At 40.4% G+C, this 17212-nt stretch overlaps 1 long non-coding RNA gene across 1 annotated transcript; it reads right to left on the bottom strand.

Annotated features, from left to right (window-relative positions):
* Positions 1-2001: 2001 nt before the first annotated feature.
* LOC139080713 (uncharacterized) lies at positions 2002-9456 on the bottom strand. Its single transcript, XR_011535430.1, has 3 exons — positions 9316-9456; positions 4253-4353; positions 2002-2142 (listed from the first exon to the last, which is right to left on the bottom strand). It is a non-coding gene; the product is annotated as an uncharacterized lncRNA (long non-coding RNA).
* Positions 9457-17212: the final 7756 nt, after the last annotated feature.

Genomic DNA, 17212 nt, shown 5'->3' with positions numbered 1-17212 from the left:
CTTCCCCCCACCCCCTGGCTGCTACCCTCCTCCCACAACTGGTGACTAGGATTCATGGGAATTGGCCTGGCTTACTGCTTGAACCCAGTTTTCTTCTAAAGATAGTTGTGTGGTTTCAAGTAGAAAAATTCAATGTTCTATCTTGATTCTATTGGAACAGTCTCAGGTCTAAAGAATCTCCAAAGCAGTCAGCAATCACAGGCTGATGTTGTGTTAGAACACGTGGTTACGCTATAGGTTAAAAAAAAAATGACCTTCAAAAACAGTAACACTCATGATGACTGCAAATTATTAATCAAGTCAATGTGGATGAGGAAGCATAGGTCCCAGAAGCAGCTGACCAAGCAAGGATCGTTACAGAGGATAGTACTCTATCTGGCCTTGTGCTATCAAAGAAGCTATCAGAACCCTCTTCATGGGAGGGTCCAAGAAGTCAGAGTGATTGAGGGGATTATTTTGCATCAAATAGGAACAAGAAGCCTAAAATTTATGCAAGTGAGAAGGCAGAGTAGAAACACTGTGATGTGCTTTAGACAGCTTCTCAATCTTAGCTGCAGCTTCAGGTTACCCGGAGAGCTTGTAAAAAATACCCTGGGGCACTAGTATTAAAAAAAATCCTCAGGGTACTCCAGTGGGCACCCATGGTTGGGAACCACTGTTTTAGAACTATAATCATCATTGCATCTGCTTGACTTCCACTTCTGGCCATTGTAGAGAAACTGGCACTACACTTGTCCTTCTACTGAAAACACCTATAAAAACAGACAGACTATGAGTCAACTGTTTGAGTCATTGAAGAACAGGCAGTGTAGGACTGTGCTCTTGAGATATGGGAAACACGCAAGATGAATCCTGCGATGACCCTGGCTTTCTGCCTGCTGCTGCACAGGAAGGTGGAACCCAAGCTAAGCAGTGATGTTACTGAGATGTGGAGGCAGAGATTGGGGTTTTGGGCTTCTGAAGCAGTTGAAGTTTACAGAACAGGGTACTAGAGAAGAAGGGAGGTATGCAAGACCCTGGAGACAGAAGTATGTGTGGGGATTCACTGTGTGAATCCTCAACCAAGGACTAGGCTGTGTTTATACAAGGAAAGATTCTGCAAGGCCTGGGAGAGATTGCCTGCAGTGGAGCTGAGAGAAGAATAGTAATAGTAGGAGTTGTACATTATGGGAGGTGGTGGAGTTCTGACCTGGCCTGAATAGAGAGACCTTGCTGAACACCTTGGCCATTCAAGTGAGACCGAGAAAGGCTATGGCTAGGGAGTAAGGAGTAAGCCACAGAGTAAGGGTGATACCTCAGGACCAAGGTGAAAACCAAAATAGATTCCTTCCTAACAAAAAATAATACTAGCCTGTCCTGACCAAAAAGATAGAGTAGTTTAAATGCCTGCCAGAATAAAACTCAACATCTTATAAAGCTAAATGACATAATCCAAACTCTCTACAAGGTATCATTCACAATGTACACCATACAGTAAAAAATCAGTAGATATGTGAAGAAGCAGAAAAATATGACCCATGATGAAGAAAAAAAACCAGTCAATAAAAGCAGATGTAGATGTTGACACTGGACATTGACATTGGATGTTGCAGACAGGGACTTCGAGCAGTTAATATAAAAATATCCAAAGACTTAAAGGAAAAGATGGCCCTAATGAATGAACATAAAAGGAATCTCAGCCACAAAATGGAACCATAAAAAAGAACAGAATGGAAGTCATAGCACTAAAAGATACAACAGATTAAGTGAAAATTCACTACTTAACGGAGACTGCCGAAGGAAGGGCTAGTAAATATGAAAATAGATCGATAGAAATGATCAAATCTGAAGAACAAACAGAAAAAAGATTTAAGAAAAATGACCTGTAGGGCAATTTCAAGTAGCCTGAAATACAAGTACTTCAGTATAAGTACAGTACAAGTACAAGCGTCACTTAATGATGGGGCTAAGTTCTAAGAAATGCATCATTAGGCAATTTTGTCATTGTGTGAACATCACAGAGTGTACTTACCAAAATCCAGATGGGACAGCCTACTACACACCTAGGCTCTATGATACTAATCTTATGGGACCACCATCATATATGTGGTCCATTGTTGACCGAAACATCATTATGTGGCTCAGGACTATAATTAGAATGCCCTGGAAGAGGAGAGAGAAAATCACAGAAAAGTTATTCAAAGAAATAATGATCCCAATCCTCCAGATTTGATGATAAACATCTATCTACAGATCCAGGAAGCTCAGGGAACCCAAAACAGGATAAAAAAAAGAAAACCACACCTAGGTTTGTCATAGTCAAACTGTTGAAAACCAGAGATAAATTTAAAAGAAGCCAGAGAAAAAAGATCTATTATGCACAGGGAAATAACACAAATGATGGTTGACTTCTCCTGAAGTCACTAGATAGTGGGTTTTACATGAAAGAAAAAAACCTGTTAACCCAGAATCTCATATCCAGTGAAAACACTCTTCAAAAATGAAAGTGGAATAAAAAAGGGCATTTTCAGAAAAATGAAAGATGAGATAATTTGTCACCACAGACCTGCACTATGAGAAATTCTGGAAGGCATTCAGTTCTCTAGGCTGAAGGAAAAGATATCAGATGAAAACTCAGATCTACAGGGAGGAATGGAAACTTCTGGAAATAGTAAGTATGTAGGTCAATATAAAACAGTCTAAATTTTTTGCTTCCCTTAATCATGGAGAAAAAACTGAGTGTTTACAGCAGTGGTCAGCAAACTTCTCCTTAAAAGTCCAGATAGTCAGTATTTTAGGCTTGCAGGCCACACAGCCTCTAACACAACTACTCAACTCTGCCATTGTAGCAAGAAAGCAGCTATAGATAACACATAAAATTTATTTACAAAAATGAGGGCTGTTCATGCGCCATAGTCTGCTGACCTCCAGTTAAAGCAAAAATAGTAGCATTGTGCTGTGGGGTATACATATGTAAGTGTAAAATATATATGACAATAATAGCACTTCCTGTGGGGAAGGAAATGGAATTTTATTCTCAGAATGTTCTTAGATTTTATGTGAAGTGACAATATTAACTCTAAGTGGACTGTGATAAGGTGAGCATACATCTTGTAATCTCAGAGTAACTGCTAAATAAAGAGATACAGCTAAAAAGACAAGAAAGGAATTAAAATGGAATACTGAAAACCATTGTTTATTTATTTTTTAAAGATTGGCACCTGAACTAACGTCTGTTGCCAATCTTCTTTTTCTTCTTCTTCTTCCTCTTCGCCCCAAAGTCCCCCAGTACATAATTGTATATTCTAGCTGTAGATCCTTCTGGTTGTGCTATGTGGGACTCTGACTCAACATGGCCTAATGAGTGGTGCCATGTCCACGCCCAGGATTTGAACTGGCGAAACCCCGAGACACGGAAGTGGAGCGTGCGAACTTAACCACTAGGCCACAGGGCCAGCCCCAAATGTTTGATTAACCCAAAAGAAAGCAGGAAAGGAGGAACAGAGAAACAAAAACCAGATGGCATAGCAACTAGGAAACAAATAGGAGGATGATAGACTTAAATCCAATCATATCAATATTTACGTAGACTTATATCCAACTACACAATAATTACATTAAATTCAGATGGATTAAAAACTTCGGTTAAAATCTACAGATTGTCAGAATGGTAAAAAGGAAGACAACTAGATGCTGTATATGAGACATACTTTAAATAGAAAGAGACAGGTTGAAAGTAAAAGGACAAAAAAGTTATACTATACAATCAGTAAGTGTAAGAAAGCTTGTGTGATTAGATTAATATCACATGAAGGAGACTTCAAGACAAGGAGTATTACCAAAGAAAAAGATGGAAATTTTATAATGATGAAGGATCAATTAATCAAAGGAGACCTAGCAATCCTAAATGTGTGTATGCCTAACGAAAACGTTTCAAAATGTACGAAGCAAAAACTGACAAAACTGGAGACAAATGGAAAAATCCATAGTTGTAACTGGAGATTTCTAACACCTGTCTTTCAGTAATTGATTGAACAAGTAGACAATCAGTATGTTATAGATTTGCCCAACACCATCAACATTCTTGACCTGACTGGTACTTATAGAACACAGCGTCCAACGGGGGCAGAATCACAGTTGTCAACATCAGCAGCTTCAGCAGCAACAGAGAAGGAACATAACCAGTCAAATCCAGCTTTTCTGATGATGACAACCACCCAGGAAGATGCTAAAGTTCTTGAGCGCCACCCCACATCCACTAAATCAGAATCACCTGGGGAGCTGTGTGGTTCACAAGCAGCAGGATAATTCTATGGAGAAGTTAGGAAAGTGCTGGAACTCTTTACTGAGGAGCGCGGCCCACCTATGGTTGTTCTGGAAAACAAGAGAGGTAGTGTTTTCTCAGTGTGACAATTTTTTTTTTTTGAGGAAGATTAGCCCTGAGCTAACTGCTGCCAATCCTCCTCTTTTTGCTGAGGAAGACTGGCCCTGAGCTAACATCTGTGCCCATCTTCCTCTACTTTATATGTGGGATGCCTACCACAGCATGGCTTGCCAAGTAGTGCCATGTCCACACCCGGGATGTGAACCGGCAAACCCCAGGCCACCAAAGCGGAACGTGTGAACTTAACCACTGCACCACCGGGCTGGCCCCCAGTGTGACAAATTTTTAAATATTCTGTTAAGACAAATGGTATTTGCTTTATTTTTTAAGTTTCAGAACTTGGTGTGGCTGAATTAGGCAGAGGATTGATGGCACAGATTTTATTTAGTGGGTAGGGATATACAAATTGATAATCATTTAGCCATAATTTATGAAAATCCACTATGCTACAATTAATACATTTTGGATAGAATGTTCTCATTCGTGCTTCTTATCCAATGAATACAGCCAAGCATTTTAACATTGTGTAAACTCTTCCTTTTGTCAGAAGTGGAGAGAGGCACACAGCATTATGATTTGTGACCAGCTGAACAACATAACAAGGGCTATATCTTCCTGTTGTTATTTATATGAAGTGTAGAAGCCAGACTATTGTCACTAAGAAACAATTCCTTTACAAATATAATCAGATTGTGTTAACACGCAAACAATGAAAGTGCGACCAGTATGGGAGAATACGTTTGAGCTAGGTCAAGAGCACTCTTTCAACTCTCCAAAGGGGATTAGCAGACCATTTCTGTTTGAAAAGATAATGGCAAGAGGTAGAGAGATGACCGTTAAATGACTATATAAACTATTATTACAATCAACCATGATATCGCTCACCTCCAGTAATTCCTGCATTCATTGCATTTCATGTTTCTTAGCTTTGGAGTAATCTGCTTGTATTTGCTAAGGTTGTTTGGGTTTCAAGTATCAGAACCCAGCTCTGTAAATATTCTGAGTGAAAAGGGAATTTATTGGAAGGAAGCTAGGGGATTTCAGGGAATTTGAACAAGTGCACCTTGAAAAGGGCAGAACCAAGGAGGCTCCAGGGACCTGAGCAACTGGGGGCCCTCACTTTAGTGCACTGCCTTTAACGTCACTTATAGTAGCAGTGGCCAGTCTGTTTCTTTCTGTCTCTCTCTTCAATATTCCTGCTCGTTGTGTGGGAGTGTATGACATGTCTACTTTGGGCCACTTGTCTTCTTATGGACCAGTCAGCAAGGTGGGCGGGCACGCAATCACCCAGTGGTAACATGGTTGTTGGGGGTGCCCCATCTCTGCTTCCTGCTTAAGCCCCCAACTAGGCTCAGATGGCAGGAGGAGGGGCACACGGATGGAAACTGTCCACGTCTACAAACCATTCTTACTCTTTTCTGCCTTGACACCTGGGAGGCATTCTGTCCTATGGACAATATTCTTTATTAAGGAGTGGGTAATGCTGACGTGCCATTGAAGTAAACCAATATTAAGTCATGCCTCTGCTCAAAATCTTGCAATAACTCTGCATTTCACCTACGGGAAAGCCAATGGAGACCTTTAAATAACTCAAGGCTGAACATGATTCCCTCCTGTTACCTCTCTGACCACCTCCCTTCCTAGTCCTCTCACTCCCTCCATTTCAGTCTCACCAGCCTTGCTAGTCCTTGAATGCCAAATTCTCTACTTGATATAGGTCTGTTCAGATTTTTAAAGTTCTTCTTGGATTTTGGTAAGTTGTATCTTTCAAGGAATTTGTTCATTCCACTTAATTTGTTAAATTTGTTCACATAAATTCTTCATAAAGTTCCCTTATTTTACCTGTAAGCTGTTCATTAATATTCTTCCTTGATTATTGTTTTAATGATGTCCTCTCTTTTTTTTTCTTGTTATATCTTCTTTTTTCTTGACCAGAGCAGCTACAGATCTATCAATTTTATTTTTCTTTTTAAAGAACCAACTTTCGGTTTTATTGACTTTTCTCTTTTCCGTCTCCTGTTATTTTTCTGTTTTTCATTCGTTTCGGCTCTGATCTTTATTATTTCCTTTCTTTTACTCTGAATTTAATTTGTTCCTCTTTTTCTAGTTTCTTAAGGTAGAAGCTTAGTTGATTTTAGGCCTTTCTTTTTCTGTTATAAACATTTAGAGCTATGAATGTTCCTATAAGCCTTAGGTAGAGTGTGCGAATTTTGACATGCCGTGTTTTCATTTTAGTTTAGTTCAAGATATTTTCTGAGTTCCCTTGTGATTTATTCTTTGATCCATGGATTATATAAAAGTGTCATTTAATTTGTACAGTTTGATTCAGTTAGCTTAAATATTTTTAAACTTTTGTTGAGAAACTTCAAGTGTGTAGGAGAGTTGCAAGAACAACACAGAGAATAAACATTCACCTACTTTTGCTACTAACATTTTATCACTTATTTCTCTCCCTCTCCATAATATTGTTAGTATTGCTTTTGTTTCATCCATATTATTAGCAGATTTGAGAATACGTTGCTGACATTGTAAACTTTTACCCCTAATTACTTCAGCATGTGTCGTTAGAGCAAAGACTTTCTCTTATATAGCTACAACACAATTAATCAAATTCAAGAAATCTAATATTGATAGACTTTTATCTAAAATACAATCTAGGGGCTGGCCCAGTGGTGCAGTGGTTACGTTTGCACATTCCACTTCGGCTGCCCGGTGTTCACTGGTTTAGATCCCGGGTGCGCAGATGGCACTGCTTGGCAAGCCATGCTGTGGCAGGCGTCCCACATATAAAGTAGAGGAAGATGGGCATGGATGTTAGCTCAGGGACAGTCTTTCTCAGCAAAAAGAGGAGGATTGGCAGCAGATGTTAGCTCAGGGCTAATCTTCCTCAAAAAAAAGTTAAAAAAAATACAATACAATCTATATTCAAATTTCACCAATTTTCCCATTGATGTCCTTTGGTTGCAATCTTTTATATTTTTCCCTTATCCTAGATCCATCCAAGGTCACATCTTACATTTAGTTGTCACATCTCTTCAGTTTTCTTTTATTTGAAACATTCCTCAGCCATTCTCTGTTTTCATAACATTGAGAGTTTCATAACATGGTCAGTTGTTTTATAGAAGTTTTCTCAATTTGGGTTTGTTTGATTAGAATCAGGTTATGCCTCTTTGGCAGAAATATTGTCTAACTAACTGATGTTGTATCCTTCTTGGTGCATCACTAAGGAGGCACATGATATCAGACAGTCTCATTTTGAATGACGTTTATGTTGGTCACACAGCTAAAGTGGAATTTGCCAGATCTCCCCTATGCCCTGGTTATTTTTGAAGGAGTGCCAGATGTGACATACAAAACTTTTAGTGCTAATTTGGGGCTCTGCACGATGTTCTCCTCCTCCTGAGAAGATTTCCTTTTGCTTTTGGCAGACAGCTGGGCTAGGAACAGATTACCTGATGTTTGTCAGAGATTGAGATGGTTCATAGCTGGGCTCCAGTATTGTTAGAGCTGGTCTATTTTTGGTTCACTCTTAGGGGTCCCAACCCAAAACCTAGGGTGTTTACAGGGGCCCTTCCTCCTGGGTAGACCCAGAAGTCCAGTTTTACTCCCCCAGCTTTAGAAATGATCAAAAGCTCTGCTTAGCTTCTTCACCTCGTCAGCTACTACTTTTGCTTTCTGAATTGACAATTGCCTCGAGGAGAGAAGTGGCCCCAGATGTTGGGCTTATTTCTCTTGGCTTCCCACCTTTTCCATGTTTCAGCTCTGAAGATATTCACTGCCTTGAGAGATCTCTGATACCTTCAAACCGACATTTGTTATATTCTGTCCAGGTTTTCTAATTGTTCTTGGCAATAGTGTTGATCCAAAAATAACTCAGTTTTGCCAGAAGGGTAACCTTAACGATTATTTTTTAATGATTATCGATCTCACCTAAATTGTTTATTTAGAGTAAGTTAGGCTGCGTGGGAAATCCAAGGTAAGTTTACCTTATATGACAAATGCAATTAGAAAAGAAATAGTGCGTACAAAAACAGTGAAAATTGGCATATATATATATACATATATACGTGGAACCTGAGCTTCTGAAACTAAAAATCCAAGTGAAATCTTTTCCAGGGGCAGCAAGCTCATTTTATCTGACTACTACCATGAGTTGATAAATGTGTGTACATCGATGGTTTTGTCTGCATCCTGGAATCACATTGAAGAGTGTGGACTGTTCATTTACTTCTCTCAAAAGCAGAAAGCCCACAGTGACTTCGGTATCAGATAAGAGTATCGTCTTCTTCTAGAACTTTAGCAGCCAGGAGAGAAAAAAATACTCGAATAGTTTTGTGTGTTCTTTTAGAAATATAGTGTCTCCCCAGTATAGAGGGCATAAAAGTTTAATTTGTATGTTTAATAAAGCTGTTGAGTTTTCCAGGAAACTCTTGGTTTAAAATACTTTATTTTATCGTCTGATCAGTCAGCGGAGAATGTGGTCATGGAATGTACGTAATCCTTTTTTTAGTTTTCCTTCATCTGTTATAGCTGATTGCGGTCAATAATATTTTGCGTTAATAATTCAGAATGACAAAATGAAATGTCCCATTAAGTGTTCAGAGTCCTCCAGTGCTCCCCTTGCGTCGTTCCCCAAGAATGTCCACTGCTGCTAATGACAGCAGAACAACCAGGGCTGGGTGTGTTCAAACGCCAAGTCTAAAGGACGGACTGAAAACCTCGTTTATATTTTTGCAATTTACTTTTGGTTTCAGTTAAGAATGCTAGACCAACAACTTTCTCTACCAAGATCTACTGACTATTTTTATTCAGTACCGGAATCAGTAAGAACTCAAACTTTTTTTTTTATGGTACATTTACAAAATTGCTATAAAACGAAGTCACAGATTAGACTGTCTTTTTGGTAAATCAGTAAAACTGATTCTATTATTTTTTAATCTGTAGAGACTCACGTATTTCTCAGAGCATTATGGCGTAATTTCTGAGACTCTGGTCGCAGAGAGTGAAATGGCCTGGCGGAGGCTCAGTTCTCCGTGCTCCCTCCATCTCAGTGCACCAGGACGCCTTGGCTGGCTTCCGAGGTCCTCTGTCTGTGTTCTCTGTGAGGAAGCGGGTAACTTACACTGGTTCTTTTGTTAATCTTTCTCTGTAGATGGAATTGAATTCCATTGAATAAACCGTCTGCAGCCTCTTTCTCAGAATCCCAGAGGCTCTGAAAAGGGGTTCTGGGTTGAGCTCCCTCCAGGGTCAGCCTGACGGCTTTGCCTCCAGACACGCTGCAGTGGCCTGCTGCAGCCTCGGGTCTGGACGAGCTAACGAGCTGACTTAATTTTCCTGCTCCCCGAGAGTGTTTGGTGCCATCTGAAGTAAGACTCAGAATATTTTAGCAGGTGGTTCACAGTGTCTCTCAACGTTGATTCTTCAATCAGTAAACTAATGGAAGCTGATGCAAGAACACTGGTGAAATATAATGCCTCCTGCTAGGCTCAGGGGAGAAGCAGGTTTGTGGGTAAAGCAACCAATATGCACAATATTTCTAACACCCCAAAGAACGTGGCTCCTCAACCTCCTTATGTACTAAACAGTACCATGCTTCAAAGAACAGATCTTCCTTCCTAAGCGTAGTTATTTGTAAAGGCTAGTTTTAGATACTTAGATATTTAAATTAGATAGTAGAACTTGAATTTTACAAAAAGTCTTTCCACTTTTTGCCTCCAGATGGACACACTTTCAAGATTACTACCAAATTAAAGCTCTACCGTTGTTAATTCGGTTCTCAGTGCTGGATATTGACGAAATCCCCGTCAGTGCTCCCAATTATGGTGTTGTGCAGTCCCTGAGTATATGTTGTTTTGCAGGAAAACAAGCTGAAATTGGAGGTACGACTTCCAGGTCCAGGAGTCTAAGCTCTGGAAAGGCAGAGACCCTGTCTGTCTTGTTCATCCTTGTATCTCAAAAGCCTAGGAGCCGGATAAATATTCGCCGAAGGAGTGAACGAGGAGAGAAGAGGAATTTATTAGTGGTCTCTGACAAATTCCGAACAGATCACAGAGGCACAAATGGCTTTTATTAAGACTTACCTCCTCCCTTTCTTCTCCCAGACAGTAATTTAAAATGTATACTCATTTTTGCTTAATTTGGAAGTGCTCAAAGGATAGAAGTTATCTCTGAAAGTGCTATACTCTGCACTGAGTATGTCTTGGTACTTGTGAAATAATTTTAAAGGAACATGATACAAGGGTTTTAGTCAATAATCTAAATGTCGGGATTGTCAGACCATTCTGTACATATTTGTGGCTTTTTCACCCTGTCATTCCTTACAATTTGTGGAGCATTATCAACTTAGTATCTCATTAACTACCTTTTATTAAAATTACATTTTCAACCAAAGCAAGATGTTGGACATAAAAAGCATTGTAGGCATGATGTATATTTTTTATCACACAAAAAAAACCTGATCAATTAAAACAGATAACTCTTATTTAAACTTGAAGCTTTAATATTTCATTGATTTTTATTATTAATACTTTTTGTTAACATTGCAATAGTTGCTTTGGCCAATATTACCTGAAAATAAACCCATGACTGTATTCTTAAAATCTAGCTAGCTCCTGAATTTCTGAATAAAAAGACATATTGTTTTTATATAATTTTGGAAAATTGTTTTTTACCATTCTCCAAAGTAAATAAGATCTATTTGGTTGTAGTCATTTTAATTATAGACAATTTTAATTATATATAAGTCTTTTCCCCAAGGGGCACAGACTCTCATCCATGCCTCTAACTGAACACTTTGTGTAGCAGATGGCTGGAGAAGGTGGATGGGGTTAGTGGTAACCATATTCCCTGGAGTATCTGTATGTGGTCCATTCCCCCTCCAACCTCTGTTCTCTGGCGGTTGAGAGGTTGGCAGAGATTGCTGAGGTCTGATAGCAGCTCCTAATTCACTGGGCCCAGTTCCACTTTTTTTGCAACATTGGGAAGTATATTCTGGGTCAAATGAGAATAAGAAACCACCCTTTTTATGAAAGAACCCAGAGAAGAAATAATGCTCAGAGGTTCTCAACTGTGTGTAGGGGGCTGTACATTCCACTAACTAGGGCAGCTTTAAAAAAATGATGCCCAGGCCCCACCCCAGACTAGCGGAATCACAATTTGTATTCTCTGAAAAAAGGATTGTTCAAAAAGGTACCTTTGGGTGTATGTCATAACGATGGTAACGGGGCTGATGGAGTTTACTCATGTGGGAGGGCAGGATTTTATTTATTTGCTTCCAGGAGACGCAAAAGTCAGGGCAGTGACTTTATCTGTTTGTTCACCATTGTGGTCCCACCACAAGAACAGAACCTGATACACAGTAGGTGCTAAATGAATATTTGTTGAGTAAATAAATGACAAAGTATAAAGATGGAACTCTGTTCTCTCCCCATGGCGTAGATGTCCCCTCCAGGTTCTTTCTTCAAACGTGCAGGAGATTCTCCCTACCCATGCTCCTAACAAACTGTCCTCCGACTGACAGGCCGTATTACCGAATGCCATCTTTTTATGTTGGTTTTTCTTGACTTTGGAAGGTGTAGATAGTGGTTTATGTTTTTTTTCTGACCCACAAATGAAAATAACAACGTTAAAAAAAGGTTTTATGAATAATCTACAAATTGAATGGAAAAATCAACCACAAAATAGAAATCTTTACATTTTCGTTTATCTCTTCTTCCCCCATCCAAACAATGAACAGATGATTCAAAAGGTTGTGGTCAAAATCTTCTTGATGCAAAGGATAAAAGAATGATCTTGGATAAAGTAGGTCTCCTGTGAAGATACATATACACAATGTATAAAAATCACATTTAACATAGGGCAGTGATCTCATGGAAGAAATCTGGAACACTGACCAAACAACGTGAGTTTCCGTGGGATCCGCTTTTCAGGTACAGGAAGAATGATCTGGCCAAGGGTGTCCAATGGGAACATGTCAGCTGACACGCCCCGATAGGAAGGAATGCGTGATGCTATCTTTAAGAACTTATATGAACATTATTATTATTATTATTTTTAATTTTTATTGAGTCAATGATAGGTTACAATCTTGTGAAATTTCAGTTGTACATTATCGTTTGTCAGTTGTGTTGTAGGTGCACCACTTCACCCTTTGTGCCCACCCCGCATCCCATCTTTCCCCTGGTAGCCACTAATCTGTTCTCTTTGTCTACATTTTTAAATTCCTCATATGAGTGGAGTCATACAGAGATTGTCCTTCTCTAATTGGCTTATTTCACTTAACATAATTCCCTCAAGGTCCATCCATGTTGTTGCAAATGGGACGATTTTGTTCTGTTTAACGGCTGAGTAGTATTCCATCTTACACGAACACTATTAATTACCAATACTTTATACCTGAATAATGTTGAAGCAGTTATGATACTGTAATCTCTAGATTAACTAAAATTATTTTATTACTTATAATAGGTATGCCATATAAACATATTTCTCTTGCCTGTGATTTTGTTAGGAATAATTCTAGCAGGTACTACACAAGAAGTGAAAGTATTAGAAATAACAAATTTGTGTATTTATGAGTTCTTTGTATACTTTGTCCCTAAGGGGCTATAGATAGCTTTATTAACCAAAATTTTCCTAAATAGAGGAAATAAGATTTTTTTTTAAAATGGCCTTCTTAGAAGTAGATGAGCCATTTCGGGGATATTTTGTTGCCTATATTAATTAAGAATGGGAACCTGAACCTTAAGAAAATTTTAAATGACAAATTTTCATTAGAATTAGGGGTATTCTTGTTTATTTCTAAATGCCTCTAGGAAAAATCCAAGCGGAGCAATTTATCGGACACTACTCAAAAGAAAAAGGAGCCGCACGTTACACATGTGTCAAACAGACCGTTCCCTCCTGACATTCTGGGAAGATGACACTGTTCCAGTGTCATGGAAACTGTTCTTCCATTTTCTTTCTTATGTGGAACCAGCTCTTTACGGAATTAGAGCCTGCGTGAAATATGTGAATGGAGACACTTTATTTTAAAGATTTCATTTTTCCTTTTTCTCCCCAAAGCCCCTCAGTACATAGTTATGTATTTTTAGTTGTGGGTCCTTCTAGTTGTGGCATGTGGGACACTGCCTCGGTGTGGCCTGACGAGCGATGCCATGTCCGCGCCCAGGATCCAAACTGGTGAAACCCTGGGCCACCGAAGCAGAGCGCGTGAACTTAACCACTAGGCCACGGGGCTGGCCTGAGACACTTTATTTTAAAGTGATGCGCACTTTCTGAGGCTCTGCATGGTCTAAGGATGAGCAGAGAAGTAGCTCCAGGGTTAATCTGACATCCCAGCTGCTGTCGGATCCTCTTTATGCAGGGGCAGGTCTCTTGGAAATTAGCATCTAACATCATTTCTGGAAGCAGGCTTCCTATTTCCTCGTTCACTCAGATGGGATGGTGGTGCTGTCCCTGCAGTCTAGGGGGGTGCAGGGAGAGTTCTGGAGCCAGCCTGCTGGGTGTGAATCCTGGCCCAACCTCTGCATGTTTCGTGACTTTGGGACAAATTCGTTAGCCTCACTGGTCTCAGTTCCCTGTGTATAAGGGGGATGATGACGGTGCTCACTGTGTCTGGGCACTTGGGAGGCTGCGATGCCATACTGAGCATGGCTCTACGTCTCCACTTAGCTGTGTCTCTCCACCTGTGGCAAAGCCTCACGTGCTGTTGGCTTTGCATTTCTCTGGGCGCTTGACACCCTGGCGTGTCTGTTACAGACGTCTATGACTGCTGCAGACGGGAGCCTTGTCACATTTGGCTCTGTGGCTGGAGTCCGGCTGCTCTGCCCGTCCCAGCCCCGCCAAGAAGCTTGCTGGGAGGATGTGCAGGAGGCTCGCGGCAGATAGCATTTGCATGGACTTAAAAAGTGAGCATTTGAGGGAGGGTCACAGAGGGAAATGGCGGAGGATTTTCGACACCATCCTGTACGTCCATCACTGACTGTGAGAAGTAAACGACAGGGAGCACGATACCATCATTCACAGCGGCCAGAAATTCGGAAGCTTTTAATAGATCGTCTAGCCAAGGCTCTCATTTGCGAAATGAAGGAAGAGAAGTGAGAGAATTGAAGGGATGTCCCCTTCCGCTGCCACCGAGCTGGGGTTAGGACAAGAGCCCAGCGCTCCTGGCTGGGCCTCACACCGCTGTGTTTATCCAACAATTTATTGAGCACCCGCTGTGTGCAAGGCTGTGGGACAGCACAGTGAGCAATCATTGACATGGGGCTTACATCCGGTGTTTTCTACACTATAATGGGTCAAGTTCTTGCATAATACTTGAACTTGGAAGGAGAAAAGGCATCATGTGAATCTGGACAAATATGAAAAGTAAAACAAATGCCAACACCCAAGGGCTCTAAGCCACACATGCGCAAAATTCCCCTGGAGCGGACTTGATAGTGACAATCACTATGGCTCGGATAACAACACGACAGTAGGCATGTCAATTACTAGTGTCAACCAGTCAATTATTAGCATATGTCTGAGGCTCTGCATGGTCTAAGGATGAGCAGAGAAGTAGCTCCAGGGTTAATCTGACATCCCAGCTGCTGTCAGATCCTCTTTATGCAGGGGCAGGTCTCTTGGAAATTAGCATCTAACATCATTTCTGGAAGCAGGCTTCCAGAGCATATGTCTGTTTTTTGGTACGTGCTTTTGTTTTGAGATATCTATGCAAGTAATCCCTGAAATCTGGGAATGTTGACAATTTCCTCTTCTGACTTTAAAAGTCTCTCTCCCCCTAACAATGTTTATTGAGTGTATTAATTTCTTATTGCTCCTGTAACAAGTTACCGCAAACTTAGCGACTTTGGAACAATACAAATTTATATATCTTATAGTTCTGGAGGTCAGATGGCCAAAATTCATCTCATTTGGCTAAAATCAAGGTGTCATCCGGGCCACGTTCCTTCCAGAGGCTCTAGGGGAGAATGTCTGCCCTACCTTTTTCCAGCTTCTAGAGGCTGCCCACACTCCTTGGCTTGTGGCTCCCTAACACCACAACCTCTGCTCCCATTGTCACATCACCTTCTCCGACTCTGGCCCTTCTGCTTCTCTCTTACGAGGACCCATGTGATCACTTTGGGCCCGGCTAGAGAATCCAGGATAACCTCCCCATCACAAGACCCTCAGCTTAATCACATCTCACACTCCCCTTTACCACAAAAGGTACCATCTTTACACGTCCTGGGAATTAGGAGGTGGACATCTTTGGGGAACTGTTATTCAGTCTACTGCTTGGAGCATTTCTCTTTTGTGGGGGAGATGTGGTCATAAAATTCTAGTAGCCACTATGTCCCAAGTGACGAAACACAGCACTATGTTAAATAAATCATAGAAAGAGCTGCTGACAACTTTTTGCAGGAACCAATTAGTCAGGTTTTGATATTCATTTTAGAGAATCTGATATTCTTTTAACATTCTATTATGATCGAATATTATTTTTTGGTCCAAAAATGTGAAAAATTCAGGTATGGTTTTCTTATATGAAGTTTATGTATATCTGGAGACTGTATAAAATTTGATTTTTACAAGTTTAATTAATTTTAAATTATGATGAAAGGCTCCTTAAAGGAATCCTGCAATGATTTCTTAAAAAATAAATCCGAACTTCTACTCTACTATCCTATTTCTTCAGTTTTCCTCCAATTTTTCTGACCAAGTTGTCTGCTCCCTTCACCGTCTCCTCTTCCTTCCTCCTGTTCTTTAACTGCATTCTACAATTGACCTGCGAATTTCTCTCTTCTTTCAATCTCCGGGGTCTCATTCATTTTTTCATTTTCAGTTCTCACCTCTTTGGGATGGTGCCCCCAAACCAGTCCAGTTTCTCTGGCCCAAACTCTTCTTGGTCACCCCAGTAGCTTTTTTGCACGCCTCCACCAGGATGTTTGTCAACACAAACTGAACAGGTTCCAAACCACAGCCGCCACGTTGTCTCCCTGCAAACCAGCAGCTCCTCTGGCTGCTCTGCTTCTGTCACGAGCACCGCCATTCTTCTAGTCTTCCGTCTCTCCTTAGAGGCATGTGAGGTTCCCAAGGCTGTTCCTGTGTCTCTTGACACTTGAGTGGGAGCTTCCTGAGGGCATGGCTCCAGTCTGTTTCCATCGTGCTGTAACCTCAGTGTTTAGAACAGTAGTGCCCAGCAGGTAGCCAGCAAGGGGTGTATATTTATTGACTGTCAGCTCCATTTGTTGGTGACTATCTTTGCTTTGGCAAATGGATTTTTAAGAATCAATTACAGAAGATAATAATAACCAATATTTGTGGAGCATTTTTGAAACTACAAAGCCATTTGACACTTGTCTATTTTATTTCTCACAAAAACCTCGTGATGAGGAAGTATATATTATTAAATCTCCATTTTAGAAATGTGAAAACAGACTCGGTGAGCAATTAACTAGTTCAATTCTTTGCCTGACTTTGACTTTATCTTCTCTTAACTTCTTGCAGACTTTGCTGTGTCTGTAAGCTCTCGACTTTGCCTCTCTTGACTGTCCCTTACTTTCGACTTCTACCCTCTCAATGCCTTCCTGTCTCTTGTCTAGACAAGTAGAACAGTGTACTAATTAACGTTCCTGTTTCCATCCTTACCGAAAATCTGTTTTAAAGTTCTGTATAGAGGTATTGACGTAGCAATACAAATACGTCTATCCGTAAGATACAGTTAACTCAGTTCTGGTGTGTCTAGTTAAAGGACTAGTTCTTATTCAGTATGGTTCTTATATGAAAAATTTACCATCCGCCAGGCACACACCATGTGCTAGATGGTCTTGGAGCCAGCCTGCTAAACAACATTGCCTGATTCCTAAA

The sequence above is a fragment of the Equus przewalskii genome, chromosome 32 (genome assembly GCF_037783145.1).
Source record: "Equus przewalskii isolate Varuska chromosome 32, EquPr2, whole genome shotgun sequence".
Classification (NCBI taxonomy): Eukaryota; Metazoa; Chordata; class Mammalia; order Perissodactyla; family Equidae; genus Equus; species Equus przewalskii.
Note: the sequence above shows the minus strand (reverse complement) of the source record. Positions and strands in the feature narration are given on the sequence as shown.